Source organism: Lissotriton vulgaris, chromosome 2_1 (assembly GCF_964263255.1).
Source record: "Lissotriton vulgaris chromosome 2_1, aLisVul1.2, whole genome shotgun sequence".
Classification (NCBI taxonomy): Eukaryota; Metazoa; Chordata; class Amphibia; order Caudata; family Salamandridae; genus Lissotriton; species Lissotriton vulgaris.
In genome coordinates, this window is record NC_141687.1 from 148,566,807 (window position 1) to 148,584,069 (window position 17,263).

The 17,263-nt window shown below is 50.0% G+C and overlaps 1 protein-coding gene across 4 annotated transcripts in view; it reads right to left on the minus strand.

The window, feature by feature from the left end:
* Positions 1-17,263, minus strand: part of GTF2I (general transcription factor IIi) — a 1,434,650-nt gene that overhangs the window by 761,096 nt on the left and 656,291 nt on the right. The window lies entirely within an intron of this gene.

Genomic DNA, 17,263 nt, shown 5'->3' on the forward strand with positions numbered 1-17,263 from the left:
TCTCACCAGGGTAAGATCTCTCTGCGCTTCTGAGGTTGAAATCAAAAGTTCCGATTATCAACAGATTTATTCATTTGTGCATTTAATTTATGTCTGAGACGTTATTCAGCGCAGGCCAGGCTCTTGTCTACGCAGGAGGTGATGACGTCAGCCAACCGTAAAAGGGCACGAAACCTGGGCTAACATCACCATCAGTTTAATTCTCGGTGCTGTAGGCTAACTGCCCGTGTTACATTTCTATGACGCCCTTTGTGTTGAGTTGTCCATTTCACCACCGCCGGACTCCTGCACACACTCCTCCTTTCCCTCCCACCCTTCGACCCCGCGTATATCCACTTTTCGGTTGGGTTTCCTTTACGAGTTTCTGAAACAACAACATTTGATTGCGTTGTTGCTTCGTACCAATCAGAAGGCTGTTTAGCTGGATGAGCAGTGGGTTACTGGAAATGGCGGGAAAGACAAATACAAGGCGCACTTGTTCGCTTTTGCTACAGTAAGCTGGGGTGAGGGTAAACACCCTAGACATCCGCGGTGCGTTCATTTTTGCTGGGAATTTTTCAGAGTCCCCCACAGGGTCAGGACCACTTACGAAGGGGTCCATAAATCACTCGCACTTGTGACAGAGCAGCGTCACATCTCACGCTCAGCGCTAAATGTCTAACACCCTCCCCACAGCGCCGCGCATATGGCCGCTGCTGCCTCCCTTATGAACGAGCAAACGGGTCCTTTCATCTCGGGCAGTGAAATTCCAAGGGTTAGATAGACAGGCCCGTGAATGGTCCCTCCTTGTGAATGGTCCCTCCGTGACCCACACACAGTCAGTGAGTGAACCCGTCTGAAACGCCCACTCGCTGCTCCACAAACGTGGAAAATTTAGATTCCGTAGTAGTTCGCTTCCCAATTTTCCGGGTGCCTGTAGGCAAAACGAACAGACACGCGTGTCATAACATAATCTGACAAAGACAGGCAAACTCACGAGCCCCGGTATTTAATTTTGCTTTGCAGGGCTAGAGGGATATCTCCAAGTGGCAGTTGATGGGGCCAGGGTGGGGAGAGAGTTTTCAGGGGGCACAGCTCAATGTTTCTAGTTACAGAAAGTACACACATCTCAGACACACATCACACACAAACATAGCCACGCACTGATACACACCCCCCCAATTCAATTCAAATGTTACTGTAGTCTAATCTAGGGCCACAGCCCAAGCACACTTCTATACGTAGCACCACTGCCATACACACACGGACACCATCACTGCCATGCACACACGGACACCATCACTGCCATGCACACAGGGACACCACCACTGCCATGCACACAGGGACACCACCACTGCCATACACACAGGGAAACCACCACTGCCATACACATACACAGACACCACCACTGCCATACACACACAGACACCACCACTGCCATGCACACACGGACACCACCACTGCCATGCACACACGGACACCACCACTGCCATACACACAGGGAAACCACCACTGCCATGCATGAACGGACACCACCATTGCCATACACACACGGACACCATCACTGCCATGCACACACGGACACCATCACTGCCATGCACACAGGGACACCACCCCTCCCATACACACACGGACACCACCCCTCCCATACACACACGGACACCACCACTGCCATGCACACACAGACACCACCACTGCCATGCACACACAGACACCACCCCTGCCATGCACACCCAGACACCACCCCTGCCATGCACACACAGACACCACCACTGCCATGTACACACGGACACCAAAAAACAAAAATTATGCAAAGCATTGTCATTTACAATGCCAGTAACTCAAACTTAAGTGCTGCGAGACCTATTGCATTGCAAATGCTTGTCTAAGATCTTAGCAGGTTTAGGCAGAAGGGATATCGGGCGATAGTTACAGAATTGAGTGGGATCCGCATCTGACTTTTTTAGGATGGGGAGCAGCATAGCTTGCTTCCACACTGAAGGGAACTGACCATGGGTCAAGGAGGAATTCCATATGGAATGGAGATGGTTGATTAGAACCGGGGCAAGATTTCCCATCACTTTGGCAGGGATTGGATCCAGTGGTGATCCTGATTTAACCTGGCTGATTAGTTTCATGGCTGTATCAAGCGTGAGCTCTTCAAAAAAATTAAATGAGCATTGCTGGGAGTGTGACTCAGCTGTCCAGGGACTTGATGCAGCTGGATCAAATGAAGAAGATAGCTTGATAATTTTATCCTGAAAGAAATCAGAAAGTCCATTGCAAAGGGCCTGAGTGGGAGAGCTCTAGGTCTTCAAGGCAGGGGGATTCACAAAATCCTTCACTATTTTGAAGAGAGTTTTGGTAGAGTTCTCTGCCAATTTAATGAGCTGTGAGAAGTAACATCTCATCGTGGTCCGTTTGAGTTTTTGAAATTTATTCAAGGCCACCTTATAAACTGCTTTGGCAGTAGGATCATAGGACTGGCGCCATTTACGTTCAAGCTGTTTGCATCAACTCTTTTCCTCTCGCAACGTGGGGGAGAACCAAGGAGCAGAAGGACGAGATCTAGCGGAAGTGATAGGAGCTAGTGGGGAAATAGCATCCAGTGCGGAGGTAAGGGCGGAGTTATATCTAACCACTTCCTCATTAAAGTCTACAGAAGGATTGAACTGATAAAAGAAACAAGGGTCAATGGTGTCACAGGTAACTTTAGACCATTTGCGACCGTTTTCTCTATTGATAGAGGAGGGAGGGGGCAGGGAAGGGATAGTAATTTCAAAAGGAAGGAGAAAATGGTCAGACCATGTAAGGGGCAGGGCAGAAAGGGAAGTTACGCCGGGATGATTCGTGAATATGAGGTCAAGGGTATGGCCAGCTTTGTGTGTTGGGCCCTTAACTAATTGGGACAGAGTTAATCCTTGTAAGGTTTCGAGTAGGAAAGATGCTTGTGCACAAGATGGATTGTCAACATGTAAGTTGAAATTCCCCCAACACCGTAAAATTAAGAGTGTTTAAGGGAGAGATCAGCAATAGTGTGCACTAAAGTGTTAAGAGAGGAAGTAGAAGCCGTAGGAGGATTATAGACCAGGATGCCGTCAAAAATAATAGTGGCTGAATCCATAATCGTGAAATACATGGCTTCAATAAGCCCAAGGTTGGTTAGTTAGTTTCTTAATGCTCAAGTTAAGGTGAGATTTAAGAATAACGGCAAGGCCTCCTCCAGATTTATTATGGACTCGATTGATACCCATCAATCGGTAGCCAGGGGGAGTGGCCAGGTGTATGTCAGGTTTGGAAGTATCTTTAAACCATGTTTCAGTAAGGAATAAAATATCCCACTTCTGAGTGTCCAATGATAGCCATATATCAGTGGCATGAGCAGGCAAAGATCGGTAGTTAACTAGGGCCGCCTTTAACTTTGGGGGAGACTGGGGTTTAATGACCTTCCGTGAAGGAGGGTCCAGATTCCGCTGGAGGGTAATGGCGAATTTGCACACTGAGCAGTTGTAAGTAGAATTCTCTAGGCCAAGAGGACAGCAGCAGGCATCTGGGGTGCAGACGCCTTGTCTCAGCAGATGAAGCTGCCTATTGGTCCAGGTGATTATTGAGGGTCGAGAGGCAGGGGGACCGGCGCAAGGCGCGGGCCCGGCGCGGACGGGCGCAGACGGGCTTGCCTTAGGCTCGCCATCGGCGCGCCCGCCCACTGCGCCCGCCGCGCGGGCGGAATGTCCCCTTTCTTTTATCCATTTCCGGAGGAGGGTGGGAGGCGTCCACGAGCTGGAGCGCTACCCTGCCTCCTTTCAAGATGGCGGTTTTGCGTTCTCCCAGCCGGCGTGAGCGCTGCAATCGGCTGCGCCGGGGGGGAGAGACCAGTATCAGGGACCCTAGGACGAAGGAATCTCGTCGGGTCTAACAAGTAGGCAAGTCAAGATATTTTAAAAGAGACCAGCTAAAATATGTACAAGTTTTAAAATCACTCGCAATCAAGTCATAAATTGTTAGCAAATAAGGGAAAGGAGAGAGATACCCCCGGCTTCCGCCTCAGGGGAGAAAGACACGTAATCTGCCCACTGTTAATCAAAACACTCCTTAAGTAGCGAGGGAGGGCGGGAGGCGTCCACGAGCTGGAGCGCTACCCTGCCTCCCCCAAAGATGGTGGTTTCGCGTTCTCCCAGCCGGCGTGAGCGATGCAATCGGCTGCGCCGGGGGAGAGAGACCAGTATCAGGGACCCTAGGACGAAGTAATCTCGTCGGGTCTAACAAGGATAGAGGGTGAAAGATCGGAATCATCGCCCGAATATCCCAGACTCACTGTTCGGGAAGATAGTACCGAAAGCGCGTTGTGTCCAGAACCACTTCGATGAGCAGGAGCTTCTGAGATGGAATCAGGTGCGACTTCGGCACATTGATAGAAAACTCCAGCGAATGCAGGAGGTCGGCTGTAGTCTGGAGGTGGGAGACGACTGCCTGGGGCGAACCAGCCATCAATGGCCTATCGTCGAGATAGTGGAATACTGAAAGCACTGATCTGCGAAGATGAGCAGCGACCACCGCCATCACTTTAGTGAACACCCGAGGGGCGCTGGTAAGGCCAAAGGGGAGCATGGTAAACTGAAAGTGCTTGTGGCCTACTGTGAGCCGTAGGTTACGCTGGTGGGCCGGCAGGACAGGAATGTGAAAATAAGTGTCCTGCAAGTCCAATTGCACCATCCAGTCTTCCGGGTTGAGAGCAGACAAGACCTGAGCAAGCGTCAACATCTTGAACTTCTCCTTCCAGAGGAAGCGATTGACGCCCCTGAGGTCCAAGATAGGACGCAGGCCTGAGTTCTTCTTGGGGGCCAGAAAGCAGTGGGAATAACAACCACAACCAACTTCTGGGACAGGAATGCGCTAGGTGGCTCCCTTGGCCAAGAGAAACGTAACTTACTGCTGGAGAAGGGCCAGGTGATCCTCTGACATGCAGTGGTATCTTGGATGCATGCCTGGAGGGCCAGTCTTGAAACGGAGGGAGTAGTCCCTTCGCTCTATTTGCAAAACCAACCTGTGCGACGTGATGTTCAAAGGTCAGACTCGGATGGTTTGGAGGCTGCTGGGAGGGAGGGGGGGTTTGGTGGACTGGCCCGCCCACCGGCCCCTGCCTCCCCCAAAGATGGTGGTTTCGCGTTCTCCCAGCCGGCGTGAGCGATGCAATCGGCTGCGCCGGGGGAGAGAGACCAGTATCAGGGACCCTAGGACGAAGTAATCTCGTCGGGTCTAACAAGGATAGAGGGTGAAAGATCGGAATCATCGCCCGAATATCCCAGACTCACTGTTCGGGAAGATAGTACCGAAAGCGCGTTGTGTCCAGAACCACTTCGATGAGCAGGAGCTTCTGAGATGGAATCAGGTGCGACTTCGGCACATTGATAGAAAACTCCAGCGAATGCAGGAGGTCGGCTGTAGTCTGGAGGTGGGAGACGACTGCCTGGGGCGAACCAGCCATCAATGGCCTATCGTCGAGATAGTGGAATACTGAAAGCACTGATCTGCGAAGATGAGCAGCGACCACCGCCATCACTTTAGTGAACACCCGAGGGGCGCTGGTAAGGCCAAAGGGGAGCATGGTAAACTGAAAGTGCTTGTGGCCTACTGTGAGCCGTAGGTTACGCTGGTGGGCCGGCAGGACAGGAATGTGAAAATAAGTGTCCTGCAAGTCCAATTGCACCATCCAGTCTTCCGGGTTGAGAGCAGACAAGACCTGAGCAAGCGTCAACATCTTGAACTTCTCCTTCCAGAGGAAGCGATTGACGCCCCTGAGGTCCAAGATAGGACGCAGGCCTGAGTTCTTCTTGGGGGCCAGAAAGCAGTGGGAATAACAACCACAACCAACTTCTGGGACAGGAATGCGCTAGGTGGCTCCCTTGGCCAAGAGAAACGTAACTTACTGCTGGAGAAGGGCCAGGTGATCCTCTGACATGCAGTGGTATCTTGGATGCATGCCTGGAGGGCCAGTCTTGAAACGGAGGGAGTAGTCCCTTCGCTCTATTTGCAAAACCAACCTGTGCGACGTGATGTTCAAAGGTCAGACTCGGATGGTTTGGAGGCTGCTGGGAGGGAGGGGGGGTTTGGTGGACTGGCCCGCCCACCGGCCCCTGAACCACGGCGTTGATTCCCAAGTCCCTGGCCACGCAAAGGTAGGGTAACTTGCTGCGACCTGTGGCTCTGGGTGGAACGTAGTGGGGCACCCCTTCCGAAGCCACGAAAGGGGTGAAAAGCAGACTGCGCCGGATGGGTGAAGAGGCCCAAGGATTTGGCCGTAGCTCGTGAGTCCTTGAAGCACTCTAGGGCATTGTCTGCTTTGTCGCCACAAAGGCGACGACCATCAAAGGGCATGGATCCAGGCCTGGATCCAAGGGGGCCAGCGGTGCCGGCAGCGAATACCTAGGCCCTCCAACTGATTCCGCAGGGCCAGAGGGCGCGCCGGTGGGGTCGGTCCGCCCAAAGATGGCATGCATCGCCTCGTAAAATGTACGAAGCTGGGCGGGAGTCGCTCAAGGTCCCATAAAGGGAGGAAAACTTGGAGCGGCATCTTAAGGCTCCGTGCGTAGAGCCGCACCACCTGCGTGCCTCATCGTATCAGCCGACCAGCGACGATGCTTCTTCGACTTCTTATGCTTCAACTTACCCGACCCAGAGTACAAAGACTTAGATAATTTCGAACCAGAATGGTGGCGGCTCCGCGACTGGTCCCTAAGCCTCCCTCTTGAATGAGACCTAGAACGGCGCAGAGCCGACTGCCGTGTTCAAACAGCTTTCGGGCCGTTTTCGCAAAGCCTTCGGCGCCATCAACCGGCAGTCGGAGCACGACTTGGGGTCGTGGTCGAGCCACAGGAAAAAAAAAACACATGCGGTGGAGATCTGTCACCAACAGCGTAAGATGATAGGAACCGCTGGCCTTGAAGCCGTGCATCCCAGGTGCACCTTTTCGGAGTCAAAGACTCGTAAAAAGAAGTCGACAAATGTCGAGAAAAAGTTAGTCAAAAAATGACTACGGTACAGCTCTTCCTGGATCGGCGCTGGCTGACACAGAAAAATAAAGAACCGACGTCAGCGTGCGAGGGCGGCGTGTAAGTAGATGCTGCGACGTCATCACGGCGACCACAACACAGATGACGGACGCAGAGCCGACCGACGCCACCTTCTGACACGCAGAGGTACTGCTGACGAAAAAACTTTCTGGATCCAGTTTGACACTTGGGGGTAATTCGAAGGAAAGGAATCTATAACTAACCCGTTTCTTTCATATATTAAAGACCTGTGTCTCTATATTAAAAGCCTCAATGTGGCACATTAACAGCATCCACCACTTCATGAGGTAAGGAAAAGGAACACTGGTTGCCCTGGTCATCTCCATGCATAAAGGTGGAGGCTCTGGAGGCCGGAGTATAGAACTTGTCCCTTCCACATCAATGATATGATATGATATATGATAGGCATTTGTATAGCGCGCTACCACTTCAAGGAGCATCTTGGCGCTTAGATTCATATGCTAAGAGATGTTAGTGTTTGTTGTGCTCAGTCATCAAGTAAAGGATTTAAACAAGTGTTTTACAGACTGAGTCCGCCAGGCTGTAGATCCATGTTTTAAGGGATTTCCTAAACTCCTGTTCAGAGGTGGTAGCACAAAGTTGATGGGGTAGTTTGTTCCACGCCGTAGCCCCTATTACTGCCAAGGATTATCCTCCTTTTGTTGCCAGTCTGAATTTTGGGACAATCGTCAGATTGGCTGTTGCGGATCGGAGTGGCCAAGTGGGATGGTATCAGTTAAAGTTTTTATACAGATATCGTGGGCCATGAATAGGACGCGTTTCTGAATAGGAAGCCAATGAAGCACATCCAACGCAGCAGAGGCCGAAGATTTTCTTGGCCATTTGAGTACCAGTCTTGCTGCCGCCTGCCGCGTGCTGGACCATCTGCAGTCTATGCAGGGCAGATTTATTTACCCCTGCATATAGGCTATTGCAATAATCCAGTTTGGATGTGATCAACGCCACTGCGACAGTGCGTCTGGCTGATAAGGGCAGGAGATCAAAAAATTTCCTAAGGCCCTTAATAATGTTAAAGCATGAGCCAGCAACTTCCCTTGCCTGCTGTTTAAAAGAAAGGGTCTCAAATTTAATTCCTAAGTTTCGCGCTGCCATGATGGAATTGGGCGGGGCTTCTGCGGGGCCGTTGTGGAGATTAAGCAAGCTATTGCCCAGAGTCGCAGAGTGTGAACCCGTGAGTCGAGAAGGCACCGGAGCGAGAATTATCGAGTCCGTGGAATTTTTGAGCCCAAGACCCGCCGAGGCGGGGAATTGAACCCTGGTCCAGGGCCGATCTCAGCTTCCGGGTCTGCCGCCTCTAACCCCTGAGCCACACTTCTCCACAAGGAGATTCAACCTTCATCGGGTCCAGATTAGAGCTGATGCAATCTAGAGTATGCCCAGCTTTAGGTGGGGGCTCCACTGTTAGTACTGTCAGCCCCAGAACGTGTAAAATCTCTTTAATGCATAGCACGTTGGGGTCACTAATACTATCCAGATGAAGATTTAAATCACCCAATAGAGTGAAATTAGCAAATCTAATAGTCAGATCAGTCAAGACTTCACCCACACTTTTAAAAAACTGAGTTGCTTGTCCAGGGGGTCGATATATCAGTGCCCCAGCAAAAGTGAATGAGTCGTGGGCCTGAAAGCTGAAGCCGAGACATTCTGCTCCTTTAATATCCGAAAGTTCCGCGGTGATACATTTAAGGGTGTCTCGATAGATAATTGCCAGCCCTCCTCCTCGCTGCAGAGGTCTGTCCAATCTCTGTATTGAAAAGCCAGGAGGCACAGCCTGAACTATAGATAAAGACCACTGCGGGTGTGGCTCTGAACTCCTTAGTTTGTTTAAATTTCCTTTAATTCGTTTAAGTTTGTGTGGAACGGAGGCTGCACCTACCTCTTTACAGCGGTGTCCGAGCGCGGGAATCCTGTCCCCCACGCTCGGTCGGCTAACGTCCCGGTCACCCAGGACACCCTCTCTTTCTCGTCCCCTGCAGGTGCCGACCCCTGAACGCGGAGAACCGGAAACACTCGCCAGCGATCCCGGAAGCGGAAACAGGACGACCTCTATCAACCCGGAAGCACCCGCCCCTGACCCCGGAAGTGGTCGGGCTGTCAACCCGCCGGAAGATAGAAAAAGCCCCGAGGAGAAAGGAAAGGCGTTCGGAGCAACCGACTCGTGGTAGGAGGCAGCGGAGAGCGACGAACCCCCGACAGAGAGCGGCGCAGCACGGCTAGACCGGAGCGAGGAAGAGGACGAGGACGTCTGGACGGAGGACTGGTGGCGTCCTCAGGAGGAGGCTGGAGAGCGGCCGCAACTCGGACGAGAGTTGCGGCGGGGCACGTGAGTACACGTCACCCTTTCTCAGTGCCCCTGTACATAGAGTTATAAATATAGAGTTGTAAATATCATAGGATTCACGAGCACCGAGACACTGTATATTAATCCCCCTTTTTTCACACACACTGTATAGAGCCCGATCACTGCCCAGCAACTGGCACCTCTCTTCCCTCCCACCTCTGCCTTGCCTCTTCCACCCCCCTTACCGTCCCTCCCTCACCATCCTCTTTCATGACCTCTCACGCCCGGGTGTAGGTGGAAGCATTCCGACTGTGTTGCTCGGACTAAAGCCCTTACGCTTCTCTCCCTTTCTTCAAGCCTCCGTGGAGCCCCAGTACCATACCGAGGAGACTACTGGTGAAAGCGGGAAGCAGCACTTGATCCAGAATCCACCTCACGAGCCGGGTCATCAGCCAAGTCAACCATCCCTACCTGCATTGTGACTTTGTGTTTCCATTCACCTGTTGAATAAATACCACAGACATAGCTCACTATATTCGGCCTCCCCGCCTGTTATTCCGGTCCGCACGTTCCCCAAGTCCACAGTTTGATAATGTGGTTGGTGCTCAATGCGATACTCCCTCTGAGCATGGGAGGTACTATAGATCCAGACACGTGTTGCTTGGGCCCAAGCTTCACTCTCACATAGCACTCAGAGTTTTTCTTCATACAATGTAAAATATTTGTGCTTCACATATTCTTCATGTTAATATTTCCTTTATTATTTTTCTTTAATTGTCATTTTTTGGTTAATTATTTCATCATTAACCTCTTAATTCTCATATGTTGGTAACGTTTTCTCATATTACATATGCCCAATGCATTTCAAGCAAAAATGCCCTTCCTCAGAACGAAGTCCCCTGAGGAAGGGCATTTTTGCTTGAAATGCATTGGGCATATGTAATATGAGAAAACGTTACCAACATATGAGAATTAAGAGGTTAATGATGAAATAATTAACCAAAAAATGACAATTAAAGAAAAATAGTAAAGGAAATAATAACATGAAGAATATGTGAAGCACAATTATTTTACATTGTATGAAGAAGAACTCTGAGTGCTATGTGAGAGTGAAGCTTGGGCCCAAGCAACACGTGTCTGGACAGCCTGAACTATGTCAGGATTGGACCAATCTCTGAGCCATGTTTCAGTTACAAATAGGCAATCTAGATCTTTTTCTAGGATGAGGTCATATATATGAAGTGCGTTCTTGCACATAGAGCGGGCATTAATGAGACCCCCGTTAAGGTCCTACGTGTCTCTTTCCTCGACAGTCTGTGGAATGCTTCTAATTCTTGTTTAAATCCCAAACAGCTTATGGGGCCTACCCACTTATCTACATTCAGGGCCTGATGGCAGGACTTAGATAGAACATTCAAAGATAATATGAAATCCTTAGATAGGTAAACTTTTGTGGTTACCTGAGCATTATGTCCAGCCCCTAGCCCGTCGATAGCGTGGACGGGCGCAGACGGGCTGGACTTTGGCTTGACTTCGGCGCAACATCGGCACCCCCGCTGCTCCCGTCCGCTGCGCGGAGAAGTAGCCATCTTCCTTTGTAGTCCCGTCTGCCGCGCTGGAACGCTGGGACTTGTAGTTCCCACAATATGTATGTACGCCATGAAAACTATTAGGGCGCCTCCGGCCACAGCACCTAATCGGCTGCGACTGAATCGGAGGGGTCAGTGCAGGCTATTGCGGATTATAGGAGTGTCAAGATTTAAGTTTAAAATTCAAAATGCGGAGTAAATAAAGTTGGGTAAAAAAAGCACATTTTAAAATAGCACAGAAACAAACTATCACCCTGCTTTCCGCCTCAGGTGAGCATGGAATCTCGCGAGCTAACTCGCTCCCTTCATTTGTAGTCCCTTCTGCCGCGCTGAAGCACTGGGACTTGTAGTTCCCACAATATGTATGTCCGCCACGAAAACTATTCGGGAGCCACCGGCTACAGCACCGAATTGGCTGCGATTGAATCGGAGGGGTCAGTGCAGGCTATTGCGGATTATAGGAGTGTCAAGATTTAAGTTTAAAATTCAAAATGCGGCGCAAATAAGGTTGGGTAAAAAAGCTAATTTTAAAATAGCACACAAACAAACTATCACCCAGCTTTCCACCTCAGGTGAGCATGGAATCATGATGAACCATGTCTCGACATCTCTAACATTCTCAATGATGTATACCTGGAGTACTTCAAGGTTTAATGAGATCAAGTCAGTCTTTGGGAGGAGGCAGCCTGGTACAGCGTTGGTTCGCAACTTTTAGAAGTTTTACTTCGAAGTATTTCAATTGGCTCTGATTTTTTGAGTCTCTTCCTGGACCTCCTTCTGTAAAAGAATTTAATGGAGAAAAACTGTATCTGCACCTTCACTTGCTGCTTTTTGCTGCATTTGTACCTTTGACTCTTAAAGAAGTTAGTTACTTTCGGAAGCGCACTTTCTGGTGGATGCTAAACTTACAGATTTCCCACCATTTCTTTTTGCCAGGCACAAGTCGGGAACTGAAAGTCTTAAATAGATCTCCCACACCGAGTGGGGTTGCTGGCTCCATGTCAGCACCGTACCAGATATCCCTGTGAGGTCACTAGGGCCATGAACAACTCCAGTCACTTTCCATCCATATTTTATGCACTCTAAAGGCAGATGGCAGAGACTTACAGGAAGACAGGTGTAGTATTTAAAAAAAAAAAGGTTTGGGACCACACTAAGAAGACATGTGGAATAACGGACAAGTTACTTACCTTCGGTAACGATGTATCTGGTAGAGACACAGTCTAGTCGCAGATTCCTTAACTTAGAATATCGCCAGGCGTCAGACTGGATCTGGAAAATTTTCTGCAGCAGCACCTCTGCGCGCCGCACAGCTCTGCCCTGATGTCGTCCGCGGACGTGACGTCAGCGGAGCCATACAAGCCCTTCCAGGCATGATGACGTCCATTTTCATCAGATACATTTTTCTGCCCCACAACACGGAGCCACCACCAAAAACTCTGAGAGTATGGGAACAGTGTGCAAAAAAAGATGAAAAAGAAAAGGAAATTCAATGGTGAAAAATAGCACCATAAAGTACAGTGCCAGGCACAGTATACTGAAAAATAGTGAAGAGAAAGAGCAGAGCACCACTGAGAAGCAACCCCGCAAAAGCGAAGGTTAAACCATTCCTGGAAGCAGAAGAAGAAAACATCATGGCAGACGACAAAGTCTGCAACCAAAATATATAACTGTGAAGGACAAGTCCGGTACACATGAGCAATGACAACCCACCACAAGTCGCCACCAGAAAGGGACGCTGCATCGCCTATAAGAGACCCATAGACTGAGACAGAGCCAATAGACCTCAAACAAAAGGACTGCAGGGGAGGTAAGAGACCCCAAGGCAATTGAGAAGGGGGGAAAATGAGTAGACCCCACACTGGACAACCCAGGTGGAAGGGATGTAAAAGGACATATGACACATGAGCATACCACCCAATCAAGAGAATGAGAGTAGTAGAGCAAGCAAAACAGAATGGAGCATTCCATAGTGGAAGAGGTGTGGCGCAGTGGCAGGGCGACTGACGCTGGGGATCACGGTTCGATCCCCGGCACCGGCGGCAGGGGTCTGCCCAGCACCATGCAACTCTGGGCAATAGCTTGCTTAATCTTCCTGACGGCTCCCAGCACCGGGAAACCTATGGGTAGCTGTGCGCTTTTCAAATACAGGATTATTATGATTGTTATAGAGGAATGAAGTGAAAGATAACACCCCAGAGAAAGACAAAGCCACCCGGGAGACGAATGCAGAAAACCCAACCTGAGAAGGTCCTCGCAGAACGGGGAGGATCGGTGGGCGTTAAGGAATCTGCAGTTAGACTGTGTCTCTACCAGATACATCGTTACCGAAAGTAAGTAACTCGCCCATCTGATAGAGACATCTAGTCACAGATTCCCTAACTTTGAATAGATACCAAAGCCATACCCATAGAGGAGGCAGCTCTGCAACTAAACCCCACCAAGTTCCAGAGAGAACTTAGCTGCCAACAATGTGATGAAACACAGTGGGGACAGCAATGCCAGCGCAGCCAACACCAGACCACAAAGCTCTAAAAATAGCGGAAAACAACAGGAGGCAAAGGCACCACAAGCCGTCAAAGAACAGCACGAAAACCGGTGTGTGTGTGTGTGTGTGTGTGTGTGTGTGTGTATACCAGGGTTGAGAGAACGAAGCACAGAGCCAGAAAGGCTGGTGAGGAAGTGAGAGTTCATGGCTTTGCAAAGAAGAGGAACTGAACATGGGACCCAATTATCCGCAGGATCTGATGAGTCAACAGGGAGGACAAAACAGCATAACATAGTGAATGCATACCGGTTAAGTAAACACAACGGTGGAAAAAAGCACTGTTGAATCTGCACCAGCTAAGATACGTGGGTTAGCAATGGCAGGATGCCAACCCATCGCCAGAAAGTGGTGGTATTACCAAAAACGCAAGCCACTCCAGTACACAGTCGCTCCTTCACAAGAGATGTTAGAGGGTGGATGGCAACACGCAGAAGCACCCAGAACACAACCACAGTAGACTGGTACTTATGTGGAAGCCAGAAATACTACTAAGCAAACAGTGTGGACGCCAGAACCACACTAAGCATAAGGAATCCCCCTGTAGGGTAGCATGAGCTGCCCATACACACCAAAGAGGTCGCACCATAAGCAGACCAAGGCGAAGACCAGGGACACCGCAGCAAGGAATTATTGCCTGCGTGACTCCGCTGAGGGAGAGGAGATATATATTCAAAAGGTACACATGCAAAAAGGATGTGTTGCATGAAACAAGACAAGGGTACGCTATAAGTACCAACAGGGTTGGTGAAGCAGAGGTGGACAGGGTAATGTCCAGATCTGTAAGCAACATCAGCCACCCGTCCGGGCGGAGCCACGGTCCCCTACCAGACAGACGAGGAGATGGAGCAGGACACGAAAGTGGAAACAGTCAGGACCAATGAATGGCCTAGGGATGTACAGGCAAGACTAGCCAAGAAAGCGAGTATCCTTAAAAGAACACTACCCCAGAGAGTGTTACAGCAGGAACCCAAAGTAGAAGGGTGGAAAACATCTGCGCAGAAAGCAGCAGAGAAATAGGAAAAACTCCTGTTCGGGAAGTGCCCAGAAAATGAAGGCACAAGGCAGTGTACAGCATAGACGTACGTGGCGAAAACGCCACCGCCTATTGACAATCCCAGATAGCGCTGAAGTACAAGAAAGCACTACCCATCCCGGAGAGAAGAGGGTAGAACCAATCACAGCGGAAGAAAGAACGCAGGCACCCATGATATCGAACACACCAGGGTGCACCCACACTACGCGTAAACAGTGAAGAGTTGTGCCGCGCAGCGGCTCCGCCCTAGCGCTATACGATGGCAGTGCGTCATCCGCGGAGAAACTGTGCCAGAACGGAACAGAACATGGGGTCCAAGGGACAGTGGCTGGCGAAAAGAAGAGCAGCCAACATGGACAAAGGAACACAGCAAAGCTGAAAAAAGCCCAGCACTACCCAGTCGAACTTGGTGTCGCTGCCAACGACAATGCACGAAGCCGCACAGGGCTATGCAGAGACTGGGCGGTTGGGCTGGACGGACTACTAGGTTGCCCTTCCGGGCCGTGTCCCAATGTCTTATCGACTACAGAACCGGAGTTGATGAACACAGCAGGTGCCAAGGACGAATCCTCCGGCGTAGAACCAACATGAGTGCCTTCCTCCTCTGTGGGACCCGAAGGCACACCAGGGAGAGGGGGTGACCCGAAGAAAGACTGGAGAGCCCTCGAATAGGCCTCCATTTGGGTCCTTGTTGCTCCGACACACCGAAAGGGCGGGTATGTTCCGTGACGCTGAAGGCGTCGAGAAGGCCTGAAAATCAGCCCAAGGAACCGCTGGTTTTCCTGGTCCCATGAATGGACGCGGAAAAGAAGAAAAACGGACGTCAGTTCGCCGGGAGGGGCTTATATGGTTCCACTGACATCATGTCCGTGGACGACGTCAGGGCAAAGCTGTGCAGCGCCACCCCCGGCGTGCAGAGGTGCTGCTGCAGAAAATGTTCCGGATCCAGTCTGACGCCTGGGGATATTCTAAGTTAAGGAATCTGTGGCTAGATGTCTCTATCAGATCAATCCACGCAATAGGGGGCTGGCGGGTTGGTGAGGAATCTGCAGGTAGATCAAGTATTCACAAGAAAGAGGATTACTGAAGGTAAGGAACTTTCTTCTGAAAGATGCTACCTGCACATTCCTCACTTTTAAAATAGATTTCCCAAGCAGTTCTCCAGCAGGAGGTGCATGCATGGCTGTTAATATGCAACATGACCATCCCTCCTCACTTCAAAATTCAAACAGTAATGCTCCACAAAAGTATGAAGCGAGGCCATGGTTACCGCCTTGCAGATGTCAGCCTCCAGCACTCCTATAACAAGAGCAGAAGTAGAAGACTTTGCTCTGGTGGAATGACCTCAAACACTTTCTGGTGGTTCCTTATCGAACAGAGCGTAGCACATCTTGATGCACAGGAATATCCATCTGCATAATGTTCTCTTATGCACTGCCTTGCCAATATATATCCCATGAACAGTTGGTCATCCAGTCTGAACTCTTGTTCTATCCAAGTAAAAGATAAGCGCTCTTAGGATCAAGACGGTAAGGTCTCTCTTTGTCCTTCGTTGGGTGTGAAGGAGGGAAGAAGGGGAGTATGATTATGCTGAAGACTTACTCAAATCCCAAACCGAAGAGACTGTCCAACTACTTCAGAGCAGGCGCACGGAGCCCCTATTCATAAGCCAAAACCGGGCGCGCCACCCAGAATGATAATAGCCCGGATACTCAACTATAGAGACCGGAATGCCATATTACAGGCTGCATGTCTGCATTGTGACCCCCGAAACGAAAATGCAACTATTCAGTTTTTCCCACACGATGCAAGTCCAGAGGCAAAGGAGGACTTTTAAGGCGGTCAAGAGAGAACTATGCAGTAAGGAAATCAAACATATAATAATGTTGTATCTGGAAAAATTAAGGGCCATTGCCGAAGGGAAGTCCTGGCTCTTCAACACAGCAGAGGAAGTATGGCGCTGGTTAGAGGGCTGGCGGACCGTGGGAACCAACGCCCAACGAGACCAAAGAAGAGGAAGGCAGAAAGGAAAGCCGCCTAGCTCAACAGAAGTCGGAACGCCCTCAATTGACGGAAATGAATATGGGGAAAGCTAAGACTTGACACCCTGGGCAGTGCTATAATCGAAACGGCTGTCGGGAGCCACAAACTACCTTCAGTGCTGGAATGACATTGTTAAAAATATCCTTTAAGTAAATATTGGGGAAGAATTATATGGTTGTGGAAGAGAGACATCCAACCGAACACTTCTGCTAGTGGCAGGAGTATTAACACTTTTTTGGACCAAAAACAATTGGCGGCAGAAGGGAGGGACATTAACGAGACTATGGACCAGAGTGAAAAAGGGAATCGAAAGTGACTAGGGGGAGGAGCCATTGCGGGCGTTTGTGGAAGACATGGGGCTAACGGACCTATGGCGCTTGCACAATCGTAGTGGAAGTGGTCCTTCAGGGCCCACCAAGACTAGGGGTATTACCCCCTAAAATAAACCCCAGGGTTTTTAAGAATAAAGATATAGTCAATCAGGTTAGGGAAAGGATGCACCTCTACTTCTAGGAAAAAGGAGCACGTAGATTCCACATGCACACTTTGAGAAGCATTTAAACTAGTGATGCGAGGGCATGTGCAAGCACTATTGGGGGACGGGGGGGCATAAAAAGAAAAACAGAACCTATGGGACTACCTGGAAAGGGAAGTACTTAAACAGGAAGCAAGAGACCTATCAGGGGAAGAAACTGATCT